At 34.4% G+C, this 25,620-nt stretch overlaps 1 protein-coding gene and 1 pseudogene across 11 annotated transcripts in view; one reads left to right on the top strand and one right to left on the bottom strand.

The window, feature by feature from the left end:
* NAALADL2 (N-acetylated alpha-linked acidic dipeptidase like 2) overlaps nucleotides 1–25,620 on the bottom strand; it is a 1,279,597-nt gene that overhangs the window by 124,440 nt on the left and 1,129,537 nt on the right. The window lies entirely within an intron of this gene.
* Nucleotides 2,150–3,951, top strand: LOC102149740 (probable ATP-dependent RNA helicase DDX5 pseudogene; annotated as a pseudogene).

The following is a 25,620-nucleotide window of genomic DNA, read 5'->3' as shown; positions in this document are numbered from 1 at the left end:
CTAAACTATCAAAAGAGCAAGGCTTTCCTGAAATGGGATGTTAGGGTTAAAATACCTCTGACCCTATAACATCTCAAAGCAATTGCTATAAACCTCAGGGCACTCCTGAGCTCTTCAAAGCTCTTGAAGATTTGGTACCAGTGATGATAATTTGATCCAAAGGTAAAGAGAATCTTTTTTCCTCACCATTTTCTTTTCCTTTTCCAGGCAGGTGAAAATGTGTGTGAAGTCATCCTTTTTTCTCACCTTCCCTCCTATCGACTGGATTCTATACTGTATTATCTTGAGTTGTCTGAGCTCAAGTTCCAAATTCTATTTCTGCTTATTTGTTGTACTCTTCACTGAGAAATCTTTGCTCAAATTGAGTCTCTGAAATGCATGACATAGGCAATTTTCATGGTAAGAAAATCACTAGCAAACACAGCCTTCCCTCACTTCTCAGGCGCAGCAGTGGCTGCTGTTAATGGAGCTAGTCATTTGCTTATCACGGGTAAAATAGATTTCATATTGATTGGTTTGACTCAGGACTACGGTATTCCAATTAAGATTGCTAAAAAGAACAATAGAATTAAGCCCCGAGTTAAAACAAGCAGTGATGCAAAGGCATACAGATATTTATACTCTGCTACGATTCACAAGCAATTCCACGCTAGAGACAATGTTTCGAGTTCATTCTCAATAAGACTGTGTGGAGGAACGAAAGTGGATTTTAGATTATAAAAATCACATTTTATTGCTATGATTTTCTTTCTTACTTTAGAATTTTGCAGCCATTAGCCTATATCTCAAATCTCACTTCCTTTTCTAAAAGCAATTGTGTTTTATCAGGTGTATTCCTCCAAAACCAACAACGAATACTCATAGTAGCAGACATTCAGCACAAAACTCTCTTAGAGCTGACTCTGAAGGTCGCCTTCTACAGCTCCTGTTGTGTTTTCCACTGTTAAATGATATCACAGGGTCGTAAGTAGATAGACCATGTCACCGGGTCAGGGAGCAGGAGACGGCAATAAGCCACTATTTTTCACTTGAAATCAATTATATTTTATCAAATATCAAGTTTAAGCAGAATATCATGTTCCCTACTAAAAAATACTCTTTTTTAAAAAAATATTTCCAATGTTAAAAAAAATGCCTGTTTTGGAGACCACAAAAAATGCTACCCACCTAGATGGGAGCACACACTTTAAGCAAAAGTACAACGATGCTGTCATTTTGTTGTTTAGTGGCCCAGCTACCAGCTCTGTCTAACCCTTTGAACCTTCCACATTCCCCACAAAATCGCTGAGAGGCTGAGTCTTTCAGTCAAGTCTAATTTTACTGTGAATACAGAGAGACGGCTGAAGACCGCCTACTCAGGTAAAGTGGAGACCTGAGTCAATTATCAGAGTAATTCAAGCAGAAAAATTTCCTACTGTGCAAAGATAATGTTTGCTTGAACTATTCAGATTGGCCATCTATAATAATTAAATTCATTAACTCTCTCCTTCACTTCACTTTGCCTGTGAAGACACAGTCTTGTTATTAAAAATACACATACAAGGCATCTCAAATATTTGTTTGTGAGTTTACAAAACACTATATTGGTTACTTGTAAAGTAAGTTCACGGGTTTATTGAACTAGAGTTCCCAGAAAATTAGTTGAGGCAGTCCCGGAGTGGATAGTAAAAATGGGGAAAAGAAGGATAAACTATAATAACAGGCAGTTTCTGATTCTCTAAGATCTATCCTCCTACCCATGTGACCCTGCTGTGGGTGCTTCTTGTATGTACATATACACACACACCATTACACCATTTATCACCCCCTAGAAATCCATATTCAAATTTTAATAAATTTAATGATTTAATCATAATTATGATAACAAAAGAGTCAGTGATCCTTCAACTTTAAAGACAACACACAGGTTTCTTCAAAAATACAAGAATTTGAAGACCAAAGTACTTATAAACCTTTTTTAAAAAATCAAAATAACCTTCCTTATTTTTACTGGTCTCTAGTCACATGGCTCCAGTTTTCATCGTTGCTCTTCTTCAGCTGTCACTACATCCACCCCCTCAAGTCTTCACTGCTACTGAAGCCACCTCCAGGGACTCATTACACTTGATTCCCTCCAGCTTTTTTCTCGTCAACCACAACTATTGACATCATGTTTGCTTACTGGGATGACCAAGATTGCGGCCAGGATACAGGGTTTGACGCACCTTCATTAGGAGGAAGTCTGGAAATGTCCTTTTCTAGAAACAAGTATGGAAACTCTGGGGAGAAACTAGTTAAAAAGAAGAAGAATCTTGATGAGATGCCCAAATCTGAGAAGAATTTTTATCAAGAACACACTAATTCGGCTGGAAACAGCAAAGAAGTTAGAAGCACACCAAAGAAACAAGAAAATTACAGTTAGAGGTCATAACGGCCCAAAGCCAGTCCTGAATTTCCACAAAGCAAACTACCCAGTAAATATCGTGGATGTAACTATAGGACAGAACTTTACGGAGCTCATTGTCTTTCCAACTCAAGTGTCTCCAGTTGGTCTAAACAGGTTGGATGTAATTGGAGTAGCTTAGGTGGATTTGAGAAAACTTCTTATTTACTGTCTGCCATCTTCCATGTCAATCAGCAGCCATTTCGAGAGAGAGAGAGAGGATAGGCCTATTTGTATGGTGCTGGTGCCGACTGAAGAACAGGTAAACAGGTAAAGCGAGTAGCTGCTGAATACTATAAAACATATTATTTGTAGTCTACTTGCATCTACAATGATGTTCCCAAAGGACCATAAATGTAATTTGGAGAGAGGTTAGGAAATGTGTATTCCAACACCAGGAAAAGTGATTGACTTTCAGTCTGTGAGAAAAATCAATCTGAGACAAACAACCTAGTTTGTCCTTGATGCAGCGTAAGGAGTGCCTGATATGGGCTTTTACCCGATACAGGATCATGTGACCGTTAAGTCCTGATAGGCAAACCCTGATGTAGAATGCAACTTGGCCAAAAGAAATAAGACAGCTTGCTGAACACGTCCTGAAACATTATACTCGTATAAACTGTAGTGCACTAGAACTAGTGAAAACTGCAATCTTTTTCAGATTGGATGTATATAATGACATACATACAAGGAAGAAAAAATTAATGGAAACTAATGGATGAGATCTTGAATGAGAAGGAAAATAAAGCCATTTTTTCTGTTGTTGAAACCAAAAGAAGATGTGATAAGTTTGTCAGACAAATGAGAAGAGAGTGGCCTTCCATGGGTATCCATGGTGATGAGAGTTAACAGGAACATGACTGGGTTCTAAATTAATTCAAACATGGAAAAGTTCCTATTCTGATTGGTACAGATATGGTTTTCAGATGGCTAGATGTGCAAGATTTGTCATTGATTATGACTACCTAACTCCTCAGAGTATTATATTCCTTTAATTGGAAGACCCGCTCACAGTACTAAAATACTTTCTTCACACCTAATAACATAAAGCTAGTAAGTGAGCTTATCTATGTCATGAAGCCAACCAAGCAATTAAGCCCAAGTTGCTTCAGTTGGTCAAAGACAGAAGTTCAGGCCATTCCAGGGGTAGAGGAGGCATGAAGGATGACCATTAGGCCCATTGTTCACACAAAAGGAGCGGATTTAATACCTTTAGATAGAAGGAAAATTTTAACAGAAGTTACTCTAGTCTGCTTAATAGAGACTTGGGGGCAAAAACTCAAAATAGTGTTTACAGTGCTGCAAATTACATCAGTGTTTGAAAATCATTTTGTGCTTGTTGATATACAGATCAGTTTGAGGACTGGTAATTCAACAGGGGATTACCCGAATGGTTATGATAGCACTCAGCAATATGGAATTAATGTTCCAAATATGCACATGGTATGAACCAACAGGCATATGCATATGCTGCTAACTGTGGCTGCACCTGTGATTGGTATCTTGTGCCAATAGAATATTCTCAATAAGGCTTTGGAAGTGTATGTAGATGTCTGTTTTTCATCATTGCTGTTTATATTGGATGTTATCACATAAAAGTTATTTTAAAAAGCAGAAATGACTGCAGTGTAGCTGTACTATAGTTCATTTTTTTGCTGTTTAAGTTGAATATATCTCTACATTCCTGAAACAATTTTTAGGGGGATTTTTTTGTACTAGAAAATATGGGTAGTGTTTTCACAAAAGAAAATGTGCAGTGTTTTGAAATAAAACAGTTCAAGGCAACATCTGACCCTCCCATAAAATATATTCAAAGACTGAATTAAGTGGAAATTGCACTTTATTTTATAAATATGATGTCATGTAAAATTTTGCTTAAATGATCTGCATTTTTAAACGTAAAAAATAAAATGGCTGTTAAAATATAAAATAAAAATCCAGGGGCTGGCCCCATGGCCGAGTGGTTAAGTTTACGCGCTCCACTTGGGTGGTCCAGGATTTTGCAGGTTTGGATCCTGGGTGCGGACATGGCACCACTCATCGGGCTGAGGCGGCGTCCCACATGCCACAGCCAGAGGCACTCACGGCTGGAATATACAACCATGTACTGGGGGGCTTTGAAGGGAAGAATAAAACAATAAAAATAAATTAAAAAAAGATTGACAACAGTTAGCTCAGGTGCCAATCTTTAAAAAACAAATCCAGCCAAATGAGAGATTATTCAAAAAACACTCAGAAATGAAGCAAATGTGCTAATAAACTGGTGTTCAGCATTGAATCCATTTCAATTAAAAAAACCAAATTAGCAAACAGTTGGAAATTACTATTACAAAACAAAATGTATGCTTGATAATATAAACAACAACAACAAAAATAAATATTAGCAATCAAGGTTTCAGGCTCAGAGGAAGATTCAGTAAGTATGCTCTTTTCAACATCTTACAAGCAGGGGGTTAATGGATGCATCTTAAATTGAAACAGGTAGCAAAAAGAACATCATGAATCCAAGCTCTCAAATTTTTTTAAGATTTTTTTTCCTCAACATAATAGGGCTCTTTCAGAAATTATATCTTATAATGAATCAAAATTAAATATAATGCCTCTTTTCTTAATGCAACATGTTAAACAATTACGTCATTAAAATACTCCTATTTATTCATGTATCTCTATTTTTCAGCAGTATATTTTCATTGAGAGATTATTGTTCATGAGCTATTAACAATGTCTATTGGGAAGGTGAAATTTGGATTAACTTTAAAAAATTTTAATCTTTATACTCCTTTGCATTGATAAAAATTATTATAGTTAGAATCTATCAGAAGGTATTATTGACATTGGTTTCCATGAGAAGAGAAACAGGATGATTAGGGAACATGGACATGAGGAGACTGTTCACAATCTTCCCTTTGGTAACTTCAGAATTTTAAATCTTGTGGCTATCTTAGTAATTGAAAAGAGCAAATTAAATTAAAATTATTTGAGTGATTTTATCAAATTTACACAAACACACACAAAGATTTAGAAAGCTAAAGTCATTAATATTTAAAACCAGTTGAAATTTAACATCCAACTCTACTCCAAGACTCTATGGTTGTACTGATATGTGGATATCACAGCATGAAGTCTTTGGCAGAACTTATTATAAAATAAATCTTACTGACTGATAAAAGTGCAGAAACATTGTTTTTCATGAATAATATTACATAGTTGCCATCTTCTTCAGTTTGAAAATGATGCTCTGATTTCCTCTTTATTCAGCAAGAAAAACAATGTCCAGTTCAAAATAAGATGGTTTTGCAACGTGAATTTTGTTTAAAGACCTGTGCCGAAGCCTTCTTCTTAGAAGAGAGAATATAAAGGAGTCGGCCTGCTAAAAGGATACATGGTGTGGATAAGATAAAGTTAGAAGGTGATGACAGCAGTGAGCCAGATGAGCATAGAGTAGACAATAAAAAGGTATTAAAAGGGGAACAACCTTATAAGATCAGATTCATGCTCAATATGAAAAATTAAACATATTTTCACAAAACTCATTAACATTCCTCATCAGATAACTATGCTTTGAAGTACCAAATTAACATATAACTGAGGAGATCTAAGGAGGATGACTCTCTAGTTTGAATCTCAGAATTTTAGGAAAACAATCTATAAACAAAATAGTTTACATACCTCAGAATCGCTTGTATATAATACACTTTAAATTAACTTCAAGAATTTTGCTATATTTACAAGACCATCAGCAGATTTATAAAATCTAGAAGAACCAAAAATCATGCCAATAAACCCTAAATTAAAAATACTTTTGATTTACAAATCTTTCCTGTGCACCTCAGGGATAAAAATGACAGATTTGTAAATCACTGTTTTTGGACCCATGCCATTTTGATTGAGTTTATAAGTCCTATTCTCTCATTTCACTTCAAAGTTCCATTTATAAATCCTAACTGGTTATTTCCTTCTACTGCTAGTTCAGCCTTTTGAAGTTCTGACTTTGTAATGAGCTCCATAAGTGGTTATGCAGTATTTTCCCTTTTTCTGAAAAAAAAGAAAAATATCCACCCTGTTTCCTTTGCCAAGGTGCCAAGACGAAGCAGTCTTGTTCAGCAGGATTTTCATTTACAGGTACTAATGAATTATTTTTCTCCATAGAACTCATGGAAAAGAGGATCAACTTCCCATTATTAGAAAAGTATCTGAGCAGAAGAACAGTAAAGCAAAGCCAGACTCAGTGTTTGTGTACACGACTCATCGTCTGGCACTTATGATTGAGTCAGAAACCAGTGTTCCTGGATGGGGTTAAGATGGAAATGTGTTCCTGGCAGTTTCAACCAAGCACCATTACATTAGGAAGCCAGCACAGTTTCTAAAAATGATTAACTCTTGACTCTAGTTCAAGTTCTAATTCAGCAAGATTTCCCTCCCTCAGCAACTCCTGCTCCACCAGGCTTCGGTAATTAAAGTTACGTTTAAATCTTGAAATAACAGCATTCCAAAGGTGGGCAAAAGTGATCTCTTTTGGTAGCATTTTAATAAAACAAATCATAGATTCAAAGCTTGGCATAGTTAGACATTGCCTTAGAAATGGAAACGAAGTAATTTCAGGAGACATTATCTAAGAACAAATGTTTGCATTATAACAATATTATAACATAGTAATGAATTGAAATAATTTAAGCTAATCAAACAATCACTGATATTTTCAGTGATTCATTCCAGTAAAAAAAGAAAGCTTTAAAAAAAAATTTTTTTAAAGATAGTAAAATCACTCTTGTTATGGATGAGAGCTTAAAGTAGTTTGAATTTTGGAGACACATAATTTTCTCTTTAAAAATAAAAAAATAGTAATTTAGTGTACACAATTTTGACTTTTTCCAATAAGATATTCTCTTTCTTTCTAAATAGTTGCAAAGGAATTTAGCTATTTATTTCTAGCAAGCTGTCAACATTTTAGAGTCTTCTTTAAAGTGGATTATAGAATCTGGAAACACATCTCCAGGGAGAGGCTCATGTAAGATTTTGAGCGATTAACTCTTTCAGACAAACAAGAAACCAGCCAAAACAGCTAAGATTGACTCATAATGGAATCAAAATATGTAAGTAATATTCCCTTTATTATCTCAACAAATAGATATCTCACGTTAACATTACTTTAACAACAAATCCCAGTATATCTGAAATTAGCATTAAGAGGGAAGATGGCAGATGCTAGCAACTTAAAGTGAAAAGCACTAGGTTAATTCATACAAATAAATACTATTCCTGGGAAAGCACAAACTTTTTTCTTCAAATAATTTAGAAGCTTATTCATGTACCCAAGTTTCAGATATATCCAGAAAAATAGTTCAGAGCATATTTTAATTTCAAAAGAATGGAAATAACAGTTTGCAGAAACTCATAGTAGATACAAAGTAAGGGGGGAAAAAGCTCAAATTAGTTTTTTGACTTACTCAGTAAAACCTTACAAATTTACAAGTCCTAAATCATGGGTGAAATTGTAAAATGATTCATTTATTTAAAACTAAACTAAACTAATGTTTTCCTGAGAGATACATTTAAAATATCTTTTTATTGTTTATAGTTTAAATTTTTGAATTTGTTTTTTGTTTACAACTAGAGGCCACTCATTGCTCGCAAGTTCAAAATAAGCTAGTTTACATACGTACTAGAAATATTTAAAATTGTTCCTTAATTGCATTTAATTTCTCCATCGACCTAAAAATTAATGTCTTTCAAGTATATTTTTTGAAAATTAGACAAATAACATTTTTTATTTATAACATTCTTCAGGCGTGTTGTACTTAATAACAATGTTTGTAAAGAAACATCGTTTTCCAAAATGCTGGTCCATTTTGTATGGCTATTTTAAAGTGCCACGGGTCAAGAACAACTGGGTGTTTCTCCATTATTCCATTTAAACAAAACTTATATGTTTTACTGGATTTAAAATGCCTATTAGTGGAAAATATATATATTATAGGAATATAAAATCTAACTGAATGTGTTACTAATTTTGATTAAAACATAAAGATATAATTTTTAAAGTCAACTTAAGGAAGTTTCTTCTTAAACTTTACTTTATAATCGTTATGTCAATGAGTTCCTATTTTATTTTAAAGTGGTTGTTGCTAGTTGTCCCCAGTTTTGATTAGGAGTATAGACTCTGGAGCCAGACTGTCTGGGTTCAAATCCTAGCTTTGCCACTTGCTGGCTCTGCTACCTTGGTCAAGTTATCTTTCAGCTATGTGCCTCTCTCTCTTCATCTGTAAAATGGGGATGATAATAATAGAGCTTATTTCATAAAGTTGTGAGGGAATGAATTGACATAAAGTGAGCAGTACCTGGGACACAGTAAGCCTACATAGGTGTTTGATGTTATTATTTCATTTTTTTATTATTTATTGTGAAACTATTATTAAGCACTAAAAAGAGTGACACAACAGAATAGGGCTAATTATTCAAGTGAATAGTGTACTTTATTGTATCACTTGAGAAATTACACATTTACCTCATACTGCCACTAATCAAAGAAATTTTGGATTTTCTCCTTTGGAGCTGCCTTTAGAGGCATTCTAAAGCCAAATAAGAAAATTAATCTTATTACTCCCAGTGCTACAAACAGTATTTCCTAATTTGGTCATTCAATGTAGTTAACAGATACAGCTTTAAAATATTACTGTCAACAACAATAATAGCAAAATTCAAATTTACTGAATATTTTATATGCCAAGTATACCAGTGAGGATTTTACGGATATCTGATTTGATTAATTTTGACCAGTTTGAAAAAAATGTCTTCATCCTCAATGAATAAATATGCATATCACTGGGGAAGTTCTAAAGAATGTGATGAAAGCTTTGAAGGCGATTCCAACATAACAGACTGCAATACTGTGATTTATAAGAAATGTACATATTTGGTCATTCAGATGACTGAAATATATTTCTCAGATATTGTTGGTCTTAATCCACAGTTCCCACTTATAGCTCTCAAAACCCTTGGAATTTCCTGAGCCATAAGAGCAATGGGAGCATCTTTTGTAATAATATTATTACAATATGTAATGAATATGTATAATATGTATATTACAATATGTAATAATAATAAAAATATTTGGTCTCTTGTCCTCAGTTCCTAAAGAAGCTTCAGGGCCATAAAGGTGAAGTGGGTGTCTTGTTTATATTAATGAAGGTGAATTTCAGACCCCATCCAAGGGTGGTGGCTGATTGCCAGGAGAATCAGCCATGTGATCAGAGGATTGGAATTTTCAGTCTCCTCACACCCTAGTGCATTTCCAGGGAGGGGAGAGGGACTTGAAGTTGAATCAGTAGCCAATGGCCAATGACTTAGTCAGTCATCAACTATGTAACGAAGCTCTCATAAACATCTAAAAAAGACAGCTCGTGGGCCCTTTTGTTTCAGAGAGCTTCCACACAGGGGAACCAGAACGTTTCTATGTGTCATCATGCTGAGCCCCCAGCTCCAAGGGGACAGAAGTTGCTTGGTTTGGGACCTTGCCCTACGTATCTACTCATCCAGCTGTTGATTCATATCCTTTAATATCCTTTTGCAATAAATTGGTAATTGAGTGAGTAAAAGGGTTTTCTTGAGTTCTGTGAGTGATTCTAGCAAATTAATCAAATCTAAGGAAGGAGTCATGGGAACTTCTGATTTAAAGGCAGTCAATCAGAAGTACAGGTAACAACCTGGACTTGCCATTGGCATCCTGACTTGGTGGGGGTCATTGGGATCTCTAGTCTATAGCTGGTTTATCAGAAGCATAGGTAACGACCTGGGCTTGAGACTAGTGTCCGAAGCAGAGGGCAGTCTTGTGGGACTGAGCCCTTTACCTTTGGAATTTGATTCTATCTTGAGTCGATAGTGTCAGAATTGAGTTGAAGTCTCAGACACCCTGCTGGCCTCCAAGAGCTACCTGTAGGTATGTGGAAACCTCTACATACACATTAGAATTGGGACCAGGAACCCTTTGCAGAGGCCACAAAAGGTTTTGCATTATGATACAACTCCTGTCATAAGTGACCATTGGGGCTAAGAAAGGCACAACTTTCTGGATGTTATATTATTATACTTTGGTTAAAATAGATTGTCACATGATTTCAAAGTTGTCAGTCATTAAGAACCTTTAATTCACATGAAATTCATAACTAGCAATGAATAAAAACTAAAATAACCCATACTTAGTTTAGGCTACACTTTTTCCTCTTATTTAATTGCTTTGGGGATTTAGAAGAGCATGAGGGAATATATAGCAATAAGATATGCTTTGGTTCTAATGTGAATGGACTATAATAGAATAACCTGTTCTCCTAAACTTTGGTTAATTCCCTCAAAGTAGAATATTTTTTGTTTGTTTGTTTGTTTGTTTGTTTGGAAAAATTGGCCCTGAGCCAGCAGTTGTCAACCATCCTCTTTTTTTTTTTTTTCTCCCCAAAGCTCCAGCACATAGTTGTGTATCACAGTTGTAGGTCATTCTAGTTCTTCTATGTAGGATGCTGCCACAGCATGGCTTGATAAGCAATGTGTAGGTTGTGCCAAGGATCCGAACTGTCGATCCCTAGGCTGCAGAAGTGGAGCACGCAAAGTTAACCACTCAGCCATGGGGTCAGCTCCCCTTTTTTAAGATTTTTAAAATTGCTTTTTGTGTTGAAGTAACATTGTTTTATAACATTATATAAATTTCAAGTGTCAAAGTAGAATTTTAAGGCTCTGTTACCCATTGGTTAAATAGGGATGGCACCCACCAGAAATAATAATATAAAACACATGATATAGTGCCTGGCACACAGTAACTCCTTAATAAATAATAGCTGTTATAAATGTTGGTTATTAACAGTCACAGAATTTGCATCTGAAAAAAAGAATATCAAAGCAGAAAGATATAAGACTAGTCTTTTACTGCATCCAAGTCTTTCTTGGTCTTTAGTTATTCATTATACCAAATTGAACACTGAGGCAATCTGGTGATTTTGTCAAAAGAAAAAAACATAATCCTTATATTCAAACACTACCAACAGGCTACTAAAGCAAAACCTATTGAGCAGAAATTAGTTGCAAAGGAGACAGCAACGGCAAGAAAGGAACAGAAATCTTATTGAGATTTGTATACAGAAACAAACAATACAAAGTTACAGGAATGGCTTGAAGTATCATTTTCTTTCCCCTCATTAATGTTTCCTTGTACTGTATGATTGCTGTTATTTATTCTGTGGTCACTTAAACAAGACCAAAACTCATTCACATATAGTACAGCTGCAGTTTTTAGACAGTCTTATTTTTGTGCTTGAAAGATGAAAATATCTGAAAATGCAGTGAAAGCAGTCTGCAATACTAAATAAAATTACGATGCTATTCTTAAGGTTATCATAATAGAGCAAACAATAGTGCATAAAAAAGATTTGTGGCCATGGCATACAACTTATCAAATGCTGCAACAGTTCTCTCTCTGGGAGCTACAGAAGCCAAACTTAAGGGATATTATGGCATTTTAGTAACTGCAGCAGCAACAAAATCTCATTGTAAGGAATAATGGTGCTAAAAAGACTAAGGTAATCAGTTTTTTCCATCTAACTGGGTAATTATTAGAATAATGAGCTCCAACCAGAGGTCACATATTGTCTAATGAAATAGTTCATCTGAAGAGACAGTACAGTAATTCTTACCAGTTGAAGGAGAGTGCAGTATTAAAGCACTGTAATTACTGCAACCTAGCAGTGCTATATGGTGATTGGTGCCCTTTCCACACTGCAGGCCGGATGGTCCAGTATGCAGTGACTGCCCAACAATTAGGCACAGGATAAATGAACTGTATTAATATGAATCATATTTGAATAGAAACCATGGTAGATTTCAAGGGTATCAAAAGCTCCAACACTTCAAACAGATATTCTGAGTGTTCCCTCATGATTGACTCACAGGTGGAAAGGAAAACACATCCTCAAGTCTAACTTCATCGTTTTCCAACTGAAAAAAACAGATACCCGAAGTTACGTAAGCACCTGAAGACAGTGAAGAATCTTGAAGACAAGGGAAAATCAAGTCGTACATTTCCTGACTTCCTGTTTAGTGGTCTTCTGGCTGCTCAATCTGATGCTATTTACACAAAAGTTATGATACTGGATCTTTGTGACCTACTCTCTCTGCGCTGGCATCAATGAAAATAACACTCTATGAAACAGAGAATACCTCAGCAACAGAACACAATCCCATCAGGGGACGTGAGCCATCGTTTCCCTCTTCTGATCTCCAAAGCTAAGCAGACGTTAGAATAGTTTTCTCATTCACAGACGAAGATATCTACTGAACTCTTAAAATGTATAACAATTAGGATCTTTGTTCATATTTTCATTCTCTGAAATATTAGAGTTCAAAGCACCTGACCCAGAGAAGTGAGTCAATTTAATCCTTTCCGATCTCTCCCCCTTCTTCCTTGCCAGCACAGGCTTAAGTTCCATTAAGTTTTACATAAAAGGGAACATTTGAAAAACTGGAATTTAGGATATTTACCACATCATGTCATATTAATTTGTCAAAAATGTACCTTGTACTACATGTGTATGAAATCTAAAGATGGTTATATTAGGAATAAATAGATCAATTAACTTCAGTTCTATTATTTGAATCAAATGCTAATATAATTAAGATCTTATCATTAATATTATTTAAACTTTAATTTCTTAAACCTTTGTAAAAATAGGATTTGGTTTTTTAATCCACCTACTTATCTATATTAAAATGTAATCTATACTACCAAGGAGGAAAAACTTTCCACTGTAAGCTGAAACCAATATTTAAAGATTTCAGGTTCACCTGTAGTAATATTTCTTTCACTATATAGTTATGCTCCAGGGACTAATTCTGCTATCTACAAAGCTAAGATAAAGAGTAAAAAAAAAATTGAACTTTTTCAGTCAGCTCATGGTGCATAAGAATGATGCTTTTCATTTAAACTTCAAACCGCAAGTTTTTCTTGTCGGAGTGGTGCCTGGATATGAACAAGTTTTGAGAATAGGCACTTAAAGAAATCATCATCTATCATCTCCTGGTTAGAACGATTTGTTTGGAAAATGTTGCCTCTATATTATGAGTGCTAAAACAGAGACAACAAAATTGCATGCTCTCACATGAGCAAGTACCTTACCAAGTATTTGGGGAGAAGCTTGTTGTTGCAGAAAGAGTACCTTGTGGATGAATCTGGAAAATGAGTTCTCATCCTACTTCTAGCCCCTCACTCTGAACTTCATTTTCTATCTGTAAAATCAGGTAGATTAGACCACATGGTCTCCAAGGCACATTTCAGCTCTTTCTGAAACACAGAAGTACCACAGAAGGCAGTCTTGAATTGCGGAAAAAAATCTTGCTTTTAGGAGATCTAGATTCTGTTCTTGGCATTTTTAGTAGCCAGTTTTGTGACTTTGAACAAGTTTCTTAACGTATCCAAATTTCAGTTTTCTCATCTGTAAAACAGGCATACCATCATCTGTAAAACAGGGATACCATCATCTGTCTACTTCAAGTGCTCATTGTGGGGAATAAGATTTTGAAAATAAAGAATTAAAACATTTAAAACATGTTAAAATGCTACCATAATAAACTAGAAAGTATTAAGTTTATTGTGCTAGGATTGAATAATACCAGAATTTATTCTAGCAATTGAATTCTATGAAACAATGAAAATGTGATGGAAACACAGAAACAAAACAAAGATTTCTATTTGCAGTCTTTCTTGCTATGTATTTAGGAATCAATCCCCTAGCTTATAACTCTAAGTTGAAAGATTTTGAAGACTTTTAGGTGTTTCTACGAATTCAAGTTTTTATGTTGGGATGTTATTATATTTGAAATCCATAAAAAGTTGTTCTGAAGTCATAATGTGAAAAAACATATTTAAAAGGATATCTATTTGCAAATTAACTTGAATGTTTAATGTTGACAAGTAATTGGTTTAAAATATTGTCTTGTAACTGTATGTTTTATGTCATCTCCCACATAATCTTGATTAAGCCAATTTCATTTTCTTATTGTAAGTTTCAAATTCCACTGAGCTTACATCATGAACTTTGATGGATGAGCTAGACTGTTGTGTCTGGCTGGGCAGGTGTGAGATAAATTGCTGGGCAGGCTATGATCTTTGGGCAAATTACTCTCTTTGACTACAATATATATCGATGAGATGTGTCAGTGTTCATATACATACTTGTCAGTTGCATTACCCAGGTGATGAAAATACAAGTTAAGAGACCATCAAAATGAAGAGGGAGAAATTCACTGTGTCAAAAGAAATTAGTAAAAGAACCATCACCTTAAGCTGGAAATATAACGAGGTAAAATTTTTGGTGGGTTTTGAAAGGGAACAAAATTCAAACCATTTAGTCGAGTATAAGTAATTATATTTTTTCATCTCCATCCAAAATTAGTTTTATTTAATACAAATGAAAGTCAACCTGACAATAATTTATGGTGCTTTAAGTGGGAAGGAACAGGTAAAAAGCTTATAGTTTCAGTTCAATAAATTTTGACCATTCATTCAAATTAAAAACTGCTTTGTTACTGTTTTGGTTTAATATACAAAAAAAGAGGAAACACTGATTTTTTTAGCTCTATTAAAGAGATCTTCAGAATATATGAATATTTTATTTAGAATCCTTTCAGCAGATGTACCATGTATATACTTAGCTGTAAGGCTCTTTTCCAGGCACTGAGGATTATTAGTGTAGGAGATTAAAAAAGAAAGAAAGAAAGAAAAAAATCTTCCCTAATGAAGCTTGCTTTTTTATAAAATAGTCCTTGTTTCTGCTCCTTAATGAAAGCATGAATCAATTTTGGCTTCAAGATATAGAGTACTAGAAATGCCATACACAAAATACATCTACATCCAAGAGAAAAGCAAATTTCGGGAGGAAACCAGATGATTCCCAAAAATTTTGTGTTTTACCAAACAAAGTCTTAACCAATATTATTATACTTCTTTAAGTCTAAAAAGGTCCTCCTATCCTTCCTTTAGACTAGGCTATTTCAGTCGAGTGAATTAATGTAAATGCACAAAGACAAAATTACTTACAAGAATGAATGATTAGGAGATGGAATTAGAAGCTACCAGAAAATTCTATAACATTTAAGAGTGGAGAAATACTCGAAATTCTCCAAGAATTGCTTTGCCTATTGCCATTGTTATTGCTCAACAAATTGTGCACTTCCGTATCCCTCATTTTGTTTCTTCCAGATAGACTTTATTCCTAAACAGTGGTAAACAATCTAATCTTAAAAGGAGGCTTGTTATCTCACGAAAATACATCGTTCAAATATCACTTTACTTATCTAGGTACTTTTTTCTGGCCTGATACTACAGTCAAAAACAAGGTATTTTTTAATATTTTTACTGAAATTGGGTATTCTTTAATATTACGAATACCACCACCAAATGAACAAATTTCAGATTTTAAAAAACTTATATACTATATATAGCAATTTATTTCAGTAAATATAAAGCAAAAGTTCCAAATCTTCTGCTAATTTTAATTTGAAGAGTTGGACCTCTTCTTAATAATCAAGTTTCTAATGCATTAGACCATTCACTAGACTCCTATATTTCATAAAGAAATTTACCTTAATGCTATGTTATTCTTTTTCATAACAAATAATAGAATAATGTTTCTTTTCCTAATTAGTATAAAAGTTTAGCAAAGAGTAATACTTTAAAAATTATGAGAGTATCTGATATACAATAAAAACAAGAACTTTGCTTGAGAATAGTAACTTATCTTAGAGCATGAAGAAAGCTGATTCTAGCATTACACAAAGATTACCAAAGATACAGATCCCCATTATCATCCCTAGTAATTCATGCTTCTATGATCTAGAGAGACAGATAGATGGGTAAACAGATAGGCAGGCAAAATGAAAATCCTCTCTTTTATTCTGATTCTTGCAAATTTCTTACATAACACAGGTTATAGAAACCTTATGATATTATTTGGCATTATTTGTCTTGTTGATAATCAAGAATAATACAGCTCTTTCTGTCATGCAAAGCACCCCAAAATGAAAACACAACATCTTTTTGGAATGTTTTAAGAGTTTGACATAGTACCATGGTGAATCTTTTTCAGTCACTACAAGATTAATATTAAGATTCATCTTGATCGAGGCAGACTCCACCCATTGCCCAAATTTGTCTTTGGCAGTACCTGGACGAAAACTGAATTGTCTTTCCTTGGAAACACGTTGACTAACCGAGCATTAAAAGACAAAGAACCCAAACGCTACACATAGAAATCTAGCTCCTCTTTGGCCAGCTAGTTGAGTGGGATACAGCAAACTCAAGATCAAATTAAATTTTATAAAATAATGAATTCACCTAATTTACTTTTAATAACGTCAAACTTCTAAGAAAGACTTTATTAACTGAATATTTTAAATTTAATACTGAATTTAATCAATTCAATTTTACCAAGTTGAATGTTTGCTTTCTCTTTTAAACTACAAAATACTGAATTTATCAGTGAGACTATTTGCTGTTTGCTATACTATTTGCTCTATGGTGATCCAACATTCCAATAACTAGAAAAGCAAGCAATGGGCAGACAGAGAAATTTAAGGAAGTATAAAATGGACTACATGTTGTAAATTATCAAGAAATAATGACCACTTTCTTGAGTATACTCCTATACCATGCAAGGGATGAGATGGTATGGTTTTAAAAAATCTAAACGCAATTTTGAGTTTTCCTTAAAATGCTGTGATGAATCTGATGACCCATTAAGAAAAATTATGCCATACTCACTGGGATATATTAATGTTTCCATTTGGCTTTTTTTATTCATAGTCAAACTTTGGAGGAATAAAAATATTAAAGGCTCTATCAATAAATATACAATATTAACTAACATTTATTACTTATTATGTGAGAGGCATATGATCTTCACAACAACCCTATCTGGTAGATATTATTACTATCACCAATTTACAGATGAAGCAGCAAAGATTTTGAGGGTTAAACTAAATTTCTCAAAGTGACATAGTTACTAAATAATGGAAATAGGATTAAAAATCACATCTGTGCCCAGAGCCTTAACATCTACACTCTTCAGCCTCAGCTTTGTAAATCCAGAATATAGCAAATATAAATGTGTATGTGTGTTGTTTGTGTGGAGCTAGTATCTTTGGTTAAGTAGAATAAGGAAAATGATAAACTCTGTGAAAAATAATTATTTGTAGGATACCCTGGGAAACACTCCTTTGACAATTTTGAAGTTAAATGAAGACAGATGTGCAACTTTACTTTAAAAAATAATGTGTTGAATCCAAATTACAATAAACTTTTGAAATCAAAATTGCTTGGCTGTATCTATACATTTTCTAGTGTCTGGCTTATTTATTCTGCATACTAGACATAAAATATGTCTAAATCAATTATGAAACCATAAAAAGTATTTCTGAATACTTTTCAGTTCTCTGAACTCAGAAATACTTTTTATGGTTTCATAATTGACTTAGATATATTTTATGTCTAGTATGAAGAGCTATTATATTCAATTTCTACCTTGTTGAGTATTTTACCTATTAATCTACTAAGTCTTTCCATGTTCCTCAATACCGGCTAACCATAATCTCTGCTTGAACGAAAGGAAGAAAGCAAGGCAAGGGACCATCACAGTTTCAATGTGAAAAACAATACATCACTCTTAACGACCAATAAGTGAGCTTAACAGATCATTTTCCCTCATGTCAGATATTTTTCCTATAGAGTAATTAGCTACATTTGAGGAAGTCCTATGAAAATCCGAAAAGACTATATTGTGATTCTGTCATTTGGGTTGCGTAACCCATGGCAACACCTGCTTTTGGATGACATAATCTACAGCAACCGCAGCAAGTGTGGGTTGCATACATGAAAAAGTATCTCTGAGGTTATGGTGCTATGATAAAAGGTTAATTTCATGCAATCCAACTGCAGAGGGTAATTTCAGAATCTAGAATGCTGAAATGTTTATGATCTGTCACTTTCCTCCAAAGAATCACAACTTTTGTCTGTAAGGAATGAGTCAATATATCTATATTGTAAATAAAACATTAAAAAATATATATATTCACTTTTTTTCTCTCCCCACATATCTATTAGATTGAGTTCTTTGGCAGAGATTGTAACCAGGCAACACTAGTAAAGAAGAAAATTCTAAAGTGTTGATTAAAACCAGTAAATGTGTATACTTTTCTGACCTGTTTGCCAGTTTCTCTTCTCATCCAAACCTCAATCAGTAACCACTTAGAAAACTGTATTCTGTTCAGGGGAAATCCTGACAATTGATTTTAATATCTTCATTCTGAAAACTAGGTCAATATTATAACAAACAGTAGTAAAATAAAAATTCTTTGATTTTAAAAAAATGGAATGCTGTTTTTGCCTTTTATTTCTCTATTTATCTGATGTTTGGAGATCTACAGTTGATTTCAGTATACAATTTGCAATGATTAAATCTAAAATTAGATAGGTTTTTAGGATCCCATTATTATTTATTCACTTAAATAATTATATGAATAGTGCATTCATAAAGACAATGTTCTTCAACAAGTACTCAGAATCCTGGAATTCTAGTGGGACGTAGAATGAGGAAACAAAAGATGGCTTGATTTCTACCAGGAAAGAAAAACACTGGCCTTCTGAGTAGACTCTCTGAACCTCCACTCATAAGCCTTTGAATAGATGGCCTATGCCTGTGTCTGCCTCACAATTTTGGCAGGAAACAAAAGAGATGGTAGCCAAATGCTCAGATGGTTATTACCTCTAAGGAAAACTCTCTTATCTGATATTTAGCCTGAGAAGGCATAGCATATTGAATAGTTAATAGTATGCTAGACTAAAAGTCAGTATTTTGGGAGTTGACGCTCAGCTCTGTTATTAACTAGCTTTGCGACTTTAGCCAAATGACTTTAGACAAGCCATTTCGAAACTCTGTAGCTCAGTCATATTACACGTAAAATTAGGGGGTTGCAACGGACAATTTCTAAAGCCTCTTTCAATGGACATAAGAATGCCAGTAGCAAGCCATTTAAGACACACAAAAGACATATTATTTTCTTTCCTTTTCATATTAATTTTCCTTCCACAGGGAATCATCTAAATTCCAGCATCTATCGCAGGCATCAGCCAAATCTTGAAAATAGAAAGTAGGAAAATAATGGCAGTCTAAAGCAATGTGGCAACTGATCTGACACTTTGAAGTGCTTTAAAAGGGGTTTAAAAAAAAAAACACACAACTGTAGTGCCCTTTGTTTCATAATGCTTAACTCTGAAGTATTGCTATATATTGTTGGGTAAGAGGAAATCTCTCTGGCTGATGAATGTTTCTCTGATTTTCAAAAGTGATTTTCCAGTGATTTTCCAAAACACTTTCTTTCAACAATCACAAAGAACACACCGTGCAATCCAAGACTGTAAAAACACGTGTCCTTCACCATAAATATTGTAATTTTGCATTGTTTTGCTATTTCCAAGTAACAAAGACATTTAGAGATATATAAATGATCTAATGAAAAACTGAAAAGTAGCAAAATAAATTAAAATGATGGCCTTTCAATAAAATGGCTTTTTTCCCCTACTTTTCCTTTGTTCTGTTTCATTTCCCAGTAGCAAGAATGGCATGAGTTTTGCTATGAGCTTCCTCACCAGTTTGATACTAATGATTATGGTACTTGATACAAGACTATAACTCCCTGTGTCCTCTTAAGCTAAGATTACAACCTGAAAGTTTGTGGCCAAAATATTTTTCAAATATCTACTACCGACAGATATTTCAGGAATAAAAAATATTCACATTTTTAAGTGTATAACACCATAAAAAATCATATATATATCACATCTTTACAATCACATACATAGTCAAAGTCTCAAGATCTTTTTTTCATCTCAAAGATGAAAAAAAGTGAGCAATGATATATTATTACTGTGGCATATTTTAACAGTTCATTTCATCTCTGAAGTCCAAAGCTCCCATATGGGGTGTGGGTTTGTGGCAGGAGGTTGCTGCCAACAAGTCTTAAAAATCCCTCTTAATTTAAGCTCATATGTTAAATAAAGAACAATGTCATAAACATTCCATCCATCCGGGCATTGGCTTTTTCCTTCATTACCTCCTCCATATAATGAAAGGCCATGCTGATGTCTGAAAAATCGATATTAGACAACTTGGGCTCTGCTGTTCAGGATAGTGGGCAATCATTGAAATTAATTAACTCTTTCAAAATGAGCATAGGCACAAGAGCAGTTACACAATTATCTTCATTTTATTATTAGATCATTAGAATGAAAAAAAGACAAGCAGGCTAACAACCATGTTGGAATTTGAGTTGTTTCATCTCATTGTTTCTCTTCATGAGCCATAAACTTTCATAGAAACAAGGCTTTTATGTCATGAGCAAACATGGCAGCCAAAACTCAGAAAGCAGTGTTACTTCTCAAGAGCAAGCTTCTTTTTTGTTTTTCTTTGTTCGCTTTGCTTCATACAAGGCATTTAAAAATCTACTGAATAGAAAATGAATTCCATACTTTGGTTGTGCAGTGTCATAAGACCCTTAACTTGCTGAAGGATTCATATTTAATATTGATACAAAGTTCAGACTGAGATAAACAAAAACCTGAACATATTACAGAGCTTTAGCAGAATGCTAAGAAATGGATTGGGAACATTTCAAACACACGCATTGTGGCAAAGTTAGTCTCCATTATTGAAAGAATAAAAACGTATTCATACCTTAAAAAAATCTAGTAAGCTGTGGGGAAGGATTCTATAAACTCAACATTTGAATCCTTATTTCTGTTATGTTGTTCCTATAAATCTCAAGTGACTGCTGATGTCCTATCTTTAAATAATAGGAATCCTCTGAACTCTCTTTTTCCCCAGATTGGTTGTGATAAGAACCTCTCAAAAATGAATTAGAGTGAAACCAACCAGTCGCTTCCCACAAGGGCTCATATCAGCAGATTGTATCATTTAATCATTAAATGCTATAGGTTCGTTCAAGCCTGTAACATTGAATAAAAGACTTAAATCATACAACAAATATTTGACATGAGCTGCCTTCTTATATTGCCCTCAAAGTTATTTTGATGTGTTCATTATACTCAAAATAACAGTTTTGCTGTTGATTGTGTCACTATACTTTGTCACGATTCAATAATTTTCTTTGATTACAGAGAGAAATTCCATTAAGCTAAAGCCAGTGTACTTTTGAATTAGTAAAATATACGAATTATACCATACATTAAAGAAATGCTTTTCCAGGAATGACAGAAAAAACACATTTAACACTCAAAGGCTATATAAATAATTCTACAGACATTGCAGTAAAAACTTCTACCACTAATTTTAATTTGTACTCCCAATAATCTTGCACTGTCATCCATATTTTAGGGATGAAGAGATAAACTCAGAGAAGTTAAATAACTTAGATAGGATCACTCAGCTAGCATGAAGTAGAGCCAGGATTTGAATCCTGGATTTTCTCATTCCAACAGCCCAGGCATTTTGATCTATACCATGTTGCAACGCCTATACTCTCATCAACGTTTCCTTTTGTAGTGCATCTGTCAGGTGACCTGGATGCCAAGGATCTTTGATAAGAGAAGAGAAAAATACTTCACATAAAGAAATACTAGGAAATTTAAGTCCTCTAGGGTAAGTAATATTTACAGAGGAGAATCCTTCCCTGAAAGCAGAAGGGTTGAAGACAGCACTGATGAGTTCCAGAAGTCAAAGTTCGTTTCAGTGGAATAGAACTGAATCTTGCTGAAAACCAGCAAGAATTTGACTTGATAGTGCAGAAATGATACAGGGACACATATTTTATATGAGAGAACTTTAATTTTTTTTAATTAAACAGCCTTATTGAGGTATAATTTATCTACCATAAAAATCACCCATTACAAGTATCCAAGTCCATGATTTTAAATAAATTTATAGAGTTGTGCAACCATCTCCACAATCCAGTTTTAGAATATTTCCATCATCCTCCCATAATTCCCTGGGGTCCCTTCTGCAATTTATCCTGCTCCCACCGTCAGCCCTAGACAACCTCTCCTTTCTCTCTCTATAAGTTTGTCTTTTCTGAACACTTCATAAAAATACAATCATGCAATATGTAGCCTTTTGCATCTAGCTTCATTCACTTAGTATAATGTTTCTGAGGTTCATCCATGGAAATCTGGATTTTTTATAGCGTGGGGCTATTCTGAATAACGCTGCTGTAAACATTCGTGTTCATCTTTCTGTGAACATAGTTTTTGTTTTTCTTGGGTAGATTCCTAATAACAGAATTATTTGGTCATAAAGTAAGCTTATGTTTAACTTTTTAAGAAATGACCAAACTGTTTTCCAAAGTAGCCGTACCACGTTACACTGAGAGAACTTTAATTTTTCCCTTTGGAACTAAATATATAAAACTCATTGCTGATATGAATAGCAGCACTCCTTTGAAAATCTAAAATTTAGGTGCTAAACTGGCCATTATGGACTGAATTGTTGGTTCCTGCCAAATTCATATGTTGAAGCTTGACCCCCAGTGTGCCTGTATTTGTACATGGGGCCTCTTAAGGAAGTCGTTAAGGTTAAATGGGGTCATATACTTGGGACTCTGATTAGGTGGGATTAGTGTCCTTATAAGAAGAGAAATCAAAGCATCAACAAAATGAAAAAGCAACCTACTGAATGGGAGAAAATATTGGCAAGTCACATATCTGATAAGAGGTTAATATCCAAAATCTATAAAGAACTCATACAACACAATAACAAAAAAAAATCTTATTTAAAAATGGGCAGAGGATCTGAATAGACATTTTTCCAAAGATGACATACAGATGGACAACAGGTACATGAAAAGGTGCTCAACATCACTCATCCTCAGGGAAATGCAAATCAAAACCACAATGAGATATTACCTCACACTTGTTAGAATGGCTATTATCAAAAAGACGAGAGACAGCAAGTGCTGGCGAGGAAAAGGAACCCTTGTGCACTGTTGGTGGAAATGCAAACTGGTGTAACCAATGGAAAACAGTGTGGAGGCTCTGCAAAAAATTAAAAACAGAACTACCATATGATGCAGCAATTTCACTTCTGGGTACAGATTTCCTCTGCGATCCAAAAGCTCAGTTTATGTCATTTTGCTTTCATGAAAAGCCTACACTAGTACCTGCTTTCACTAACTGAAAGAAATCCAAAAAGGATTTTTGCTTTCACAAAAAAAGGTGAAAAGAGAAAACAGTGTTCAGCGTTCGTTTTGCAGCAAGCAGTTAGAGAGGTAGCACCCACACCGAACAGCAAGAGTAGCACCTCCAAGCACCTTCCCTGGGAACTGCACTCAGCATCTTGGCTTCAAGCCACCATAGTTTTGAACTATGTCTGTGAGCATCTGGGCTTTATTTTGATTTATTTTGGTAGGTTACTTTTGGGGACTGGGAATGCTCAAAAATTTTTTCCAAAAAATTGATAATTGCTTCTTTACACTATTTCAGCTTACTAAAGTTTTCATAAGAATGCTCTACTTTCAGATAGCAGGGGAAATCTGTATTTATCCAAAAAAATGAAAATACTAATTCAAAAAGATATGTGCATCCTTATGTTCATTATTTACAATAGGCAAGACCTGGAAAAAAACCTAAATGTCTATCAATAGATGAATGGATAAAGAAAATGCAGTATACATATACACACAATGGAATATACACAATGGAATATTACGTAGCCATAAAAAAGAATAAAATCTTGCTATTTGTGACAACACAGATAGAACTCGAGGGTATTATGCTAAGTGAAATAAGTCAGACAGAGAAAGATAAATACTATATGATCTCACTTATATTTGGAATTTAAAACAAAAAACAGACGCACAAAATGAGCTCATGGATATAGAGAATAGATTGGTGGTTGCCCGAGATGGAGGGTAGGGTATGGGAAAAATGAATGAAGAGGGTCAAAAGGTACAAATTTCCAGTTATAAAATGAATAATTCATGGGGATGTAATGTACAGCATGGTGACTATATTTAATAATATTGCATTGCATATTTGAAAGTAGCTATGAGAGTGGATCTTGAAGGTTCTTATCACAAGAAAAAGGAATTTATAATTACGTATGGTGACAGATGTTAACAGGACTTATTGTGGTGATCATTTTGGAATATATACAAATATCAAATCATTACATCATTACATTGTACACCTGAAACTAATGCAATGTTACGTCAATTATATCTCAATAAAAAAAAAGAGAGAGAGACAGAAGAAGAAATACCAGAGAGCAGAAAGCTCACTTGCTCTCTCTCTCCATATGCGTGTGCCAAGGAAACGCCATGTGAGCACCCAGCAAGAAGGGAGCCTTATGCAATCCCAGGAGAGAGCTCTCACCAGATCCAATCTTGCTGGCACCTTAACCTTGGACTTCCCAGCCTCCAAACTGTGAGAAAACATCAGGTGGTTAAGCCACCCAGTCTGTGGTATTTTTTTATTGCAACCTAGGCAGACTAATACATACAGCAACAATTTATTTAGAGCCACTAAAGGGACAATTTGGAAGCTTGGCAGGTATCAGAGATCCAGGGAAGAATCTTTCTTCACTGAAAGTCTCTGAAAAAGCCAGTGGGGGTTTGGAGTCTGGAACTTCCTCTGAAATATGAGTAACTAGACTATATCATATGTTTTCTTTGTTATATTTGTTTCAAAGAGCTATCTTAATTATAAAGAATAACCAGCAGTCTTGGATTAAAGAGATGATGGTACTGACATTGGAGAACAGAATATAGTGAGTTAAAAGGCTGTGAAATAAATTGCTGATGTTGTATCTGTAGTTGTGGTCCATCTGTAGCTGTTTTGATTTTTTTTTAAGAAATTATCTTGTTCTCACAGGCATCCAACTCACTAATTGTATGCAAACAATAAGAATCAAGCTTCTGCCAAAAGAATTAGCTCTGTAGCCAATAGCAACTTCCTTTGGCAGGACAAATGTATTCACTAGCATTAAAAACACTTACTTTTTTATTCCTGAATGAAATACTTGCAAACTAGTTCCTAAAAGGGACAACAGAAGAAATAGAGAGAAAAGGCAAGTGACCCTAGGCAAAGGAGTTGATTCTTCTTATTGGAAAAATAAATCTTAACCTTATTATTTTAGGTGTTGGAATTTATAAAGAGG

Source organism: Equus caballus, chromosome 19, assembly GCF_041296265.1.
Source record: "Equus caballus isolate H_3958 breed thoroughbred chromosome 19, TB-T2T, whole genome shotgun sequence".
NCBI lineage: Eukaryota > Metazoa > Chordata > Mammalia > Perissodactyla > Equidae > Equus > Equus caballus.
This window is presented reverse-complemented; position numbering and strand designations above follow the sequence as displayed.